Source organism: Nanorana parkeri, unplaced genomic scaffold, assembly GCF_000935625.1.
Source record: "Nanorana parkeri isolate BGI_ZX_2015 unplaced genomic scaffold, ASM93562v1 scaffold377, whole genome shotgun sequence".
NCBI classification, from domain to species: domain Eukaryota; kingdom Metazoa; phylum Chordata; class Amphibia; order Anura; family Dicroglossidae; genus Nanorana; species Nanorana parkeri.
The window spans coordinates 1,102,148-1,107,334 of record NW_017306645.1 but is presented as its reverse complement, the minus strand read 5'-3'; positions in this window follow the sequence as shown (position 1 = coordinate 1,107,334).

Sequence of the window (5,187 nt, the reverse complement as noted above, 5' to 3'; positions counted from 1 at the left end):
CTCTGCGAGGTTAGTTGGTTATCTTATAGTCCTTTTGGGGCCGGGGAATTTCCTTTGTTTATCTCTATCTTCGGTGACCAGTTGGTCTAAAGTTGTTCCAATAACCCAGGGTTTTTTGATGCTTGAGCACAATTCTGTTGGTAACTTAGAGACGTTTGAATTTCACTTATCGTTGTTCAGGAGACAAAGTAATTCCAATGATCCGTGAGGGAGCTGCCGTTTGTGTGGGTGACATAGCATGTGTAACACACACTCAAGGGTGGATGCGTTTTGCTCCGCCCATCGGAGACTATAGCTATAGAGGACTACAAATCCCAGAGATACATTATACAGCAATACAGAATAATATGAAGCTACCTACTCTGTTCTGTTCCGGGGTGCCAGCCTGAGGATCTGAGGAGCGCTGTGGAGGGTCACAGGTGGGCTATGGAGGATCTCAGGGGGCATGGCCGCAGTCTCAGGTGGGCTGTGTGGGGTCTCTGGAGGCTGTATGGGTTCTCACCAGTGCTGTAGGGTGGGCTTTGCTGGTCCGGAAGGTCTCGCAGGTGGGTGCAGGGTTCCCTAGGAAGGAGATGTGTGGCTGGTGCTGCAAATAGGCGACCCAGTTCACAGAAAGGCTGTCGAGGTCCCCAGCAAGCAGGGGACCTCAGGCAGCTGCTTCAGTTTAAAAATGTAAAGCGCTGGTATCAGTGTTTAGTATCGGGGCATTTTCACAAGTACGAGTAGTTGCAAAAATACCCAAAGTGTCAGCAACGATACCGGTATTGGTACATCCCCAACATCATGTCTTAATGTGTGCAAGTGATAGAAGGAATGAAATATCTTACCGGAGAAAATATTGCTTGTGGCTCCCTCCAGTGTTGCTCACATGACCAAAAGCCTCACCATCTCTGCTAAAGGGGAGGATAATCCAATCAGAAAGCTGATTTTCCACTTCAACAAAGAAGCGATTTAGCTTCTATCACTGTTTATTTATCTATTCTAGCAAGACTGGTAACCTAGCTTTATGTAAAAACCTTAAAAGCCCATCTCTGGGCAAAACAGACAGCCATGCAGACAGTGAAGCTGACCTGTGCATGGAAATAGAGAGAGGACTCGGGATTGAAACATCATGTGACAAGTAATTTAGTTAAGTAAAGGGGGTACTTGGGGGGTATTTTTTATTCCAGTGATTAGTTAGCGGGGGCGGAGGGGAAGGCCAGAGGGTGTGTTGCAGTGCAGTAGCATGCTGATAGAAGAGAACAAAGTGACAGAGGTATGAGATCAACACTGTGAGTTTCTTCTTTTACTGTTCAGTCACAGGGTGGGAAGGAGACCTGTAAGTGAAACTGCAGCAGAGACAGATCATATCTCTTCCCCTGCTAGAAGGGACCGTGCTAAGTAAATCTCAGAACTGAACTAACAGATTTTGAAAACCCTTTAGCAGGTAAATCAGCTCTCATAAATGTATTTCGTGAATGTAGCTGTTTGCCGATACCATAAAGGTGTACAATAAAGGTGTACAACCGGTTGTTACACATTACACTGAGTGGCCAGATTATTATGACCACCCCATCAGTACTTCGTTGGGCCACGAGATGACTTCGTTGGGCCGCCTCGTGACTCCACGAGATGTTGAAAGGTGATGCGAGGAATCTGACACTGCACTGTTGCCCTTCTGTTGTCTTGTACCAGTCTTGCCACTCTCCGTTCTGCCCTAACATTGACTAGTCGCTGACTGCCACAATTCGCACGTTCAGACCCAGATTTTCGGCTGACAGTCCAGTCTTTAAACACTTTAACAACAGCTGCTCTTGAACATTTAACGAATTCTGCTGTTTTGCTGATACTCGCTCCATGGCTCCGAGCGCCAACAATCATCCCACGTTCAAAGGCTGTTAAATCGCGTTGTTTACCCGTATCTTCAGAAAAAAATTACTTCTACTGTCGTGGTAAACAACCTGCTTCCCTATTTATAATGGTCTGGCCCTCTAGCAACTTCAGCGCCAAATTATAGCTAATTATAGCTAATTTGCCTACAAACGTCAGGTGGTCATAATAATCTGGTCACTCAGTGTATATTGCTGAAGATGGCGGCAGTACTGCGCAGTACGCGCTAGCGGCCGATATGGGCACTGCTCGTTCAACCTGTGATGTCACACTGAGGCCCCGTTCACATTGAGCGATTTATCACGCGGTAATTCCCGCGATATCGCGGCAATTACAGCAGGACCCTTTTTGGAGCGGATTTTGCCGCAATTCCATTCTTTGCAATGCAAGCATCTGCGCGACAAATCGTGCGATATCGCGCAAAATGCAAATCGCGCAACAAATGTGCAATTTGCAAATTGCGCAGTGTGAATGGGGCCTGAAAATGCAGAACGAGCGGTAGCCATGTCGGCCGCCATCTTTGAGTGTATCTTGGTGTACACCAAGATGGCGGTGCCCGTATGTTTGGGTGCCGCCATCTTGGTGTATACCAAGATACACTCAAATCAGGAGGCTGTATGGGATGGCGGCAAGCAAGTGCAGAATGCACCGGTGGCCGACACGGCCACCGCTCGTTCTGCATATGAATTTATGTATGCCCGAATATAGTTTTCTTATATTCGGACATATAATACATTTGTTCTTTTGGATTCAGACGAACCGCCCAATCAACTGAATTTAGTTGATTTGCAGGTTTGTCCGAATCCGAATGCACATGTCTAGTAAAGTCCTAGTTTCCACTGATCATTCACTGCTCCTTAGCTCACAAATGATGTGCGGTCCCATCAGGGAAGAGAACGGATGGATTAAAAGAACAATGTAGGATTTATGCGCATCTTATTGTAAATACATCAGCAGATTATCCACACACAGTGTCTAGTATTTCATTACTTTTGCCTTTTCTTAGCTGTGGGTGCATTTCATCCATGACAGCCACGCACTCATTTCCATACATTTTCCTTTAGCTTTCATTGGCATTTAGAGATTTACTCTCCTGGCTACCAGCAGCTCGTTCAGCTCCTCATCATACCCATGGGGCCCGTTAATTATTCTCAATCAAAAAGGTATGCCTGTGGCTGGTTTCTGAAATTACCATAAGTTCTGTCCTAAAAAGAGAATCCAGACAAAATTCATGAATACATTAGATTTAGGAATAGCTACTTACTTGTGTCGGCAGTTTGTTTAATATCCACACGCGTTTACCTTCCTATGACGCAAATGTTTCTGTATGCATTGCAGGCATCACTAGGTGCAACAAATTGATTTAACAATGGACACACCCAGATCTTAAATCAGACCTCAAGCTAAAAATCACAAGATAAAACAAATTGCCTATTAAAAGATAAAACAAAACCAGAGTTTGTTGCAATGTTCAGCTTCTATCCAGAGTTTTACCCCGCAATACTTTTTTCTGCCACTAGATGTCCTCAGTCTAAAGGCCCACATCATTTATCCCCATTCCTCTAAGCCCAGGTCATCCTGGACCTGCTCCAGCCGGTCACTGGACAATGAAAGGAGAAGCAACATAGTCTCTCTGTCACTCTGCTTTCTCTTCTTATCAGCATGCTTCTTGCAGCACCTGAACTGACTGGCTTCTTGTACTGCTTCTTCCTCTCATACTCCAGCCATGGGACCATTGTTACCAAGACACAAAGTAAGTAGAAATCCAGAATTTTAGAGTTGAGGTGAGAGTAAATCTTCAAAGTGATATTAACATCAAAATGTTAAGAAATGTCAAATGTTGATGAAATCACTTACAATGAATGGTGCTTCTTGATAATCAAATGTTTTAGCTTCCTGAGAAAATCAGCTGGTCCCCTGAGCACTGGCCCTGATGTCCTGTTTTAGGGGGGCTCCTTTCACTTGCAGGGTCCTATGGAGCCACCCTTGTGTGTGCTAGTAGGTTGCGTGTGTCTCCACAAACACAGACACAGCAAGGCATGACACTACCCTGCTCCCTCCTCCTCTCTCCTCCATTCTCTAAGTTAGTAGATGGACGGCTGCTGAAGACTGCTCTCCCTTGTGATCTTGTACTGGACAGGAGGTTCAGGAAAGCTGAGCTGAGCGAGTTGGAGCTGTTTGGAAACATGCTCGGTGCTCGGGCAAAACTGTAAGGCTGGGTTCACACCTAGGCTATCGAATATGCGCGTTTCGTGCCGCACGTTTTTACCGCGGTTCGCGGTAAAAGAAAAAACGCGCAACAAACGCGCGTCTCCGAGGGCTGCCTGGCTGTATCCCAATGGATACGCGCGGCAAATACGCCCCCAAAGAAGCTCCTGTAGTTCTTTGGGCGTAGGGCGTTTTGCAGCGCGTTCCTACGCACTGTAAAACGCCCAGGGGGGAACCATGCCCATAGGCAATCATTGGTTTTCACATATTGAGCGTTTTACAGAGCGTAGGAACGTGCTGTAAAACGCCCAGGTGTGAACCAGGCCTAAAGAAATCCTTGCTGGGCGATGTCTATTTGTTTGATCTGGATTCATTAACTTTTTGGGAGTTTAATACTACTTCAACTAGAGACAAAAGTGTAAGAGGGGAATTCCCCTTACATTTGTAGATTTTCTATCACTTCCTGTTGCATCTCTGGCACAGGAAGTAAAGGAAAAACTTTCCCCAACAGGACACAAACTACATAAAATTATCTGACGGGTTTTCATCCTCCCCTACTCTATCTAAAACTGAAAAAGAAAGTTTGGGATCTACATACACTTACATACATATACAGCAATTCAGCATATACAATTATTTAAAGAGTATGTGAACCCAAAACAAAAATGTAAAATCTTGCAGCTTACCGATCCTTAATTGTGGTAGCTGCATTCTTTTTATTTTTGGGGTCTTTTTGTTTCTTTATTTTCACCTGGCGATCCAGCCAGTAACACACTTCTTGTCTTGGGATAGATCCATTCTATGGAGGAGCAATGGAGCCACCCTTGGACAGCAGCATTGTCAGCCTGTGGAGACAGGGCCGGATTTCCTACAAGGCCAACTAAGGCCCGGCCTCGGGGCAGCAGGGAGTAGAGGGGCAGCAGGGGTGTGGAATTCCTATCTCCCGATGCCCAGGACATGCAGTTACGGGTGCCGGGCGGTTAGTTGCAATCTACATTTAGCCCTGCTTTGGGCAAGCAGAGCTAAATGTACAGCGGGGAAGCCGCTGCTTGTTTTGTAGTGATGTCGCCGAGATCACTTGTATGCAGCCTGCTGTTCTGCCACTCTCCA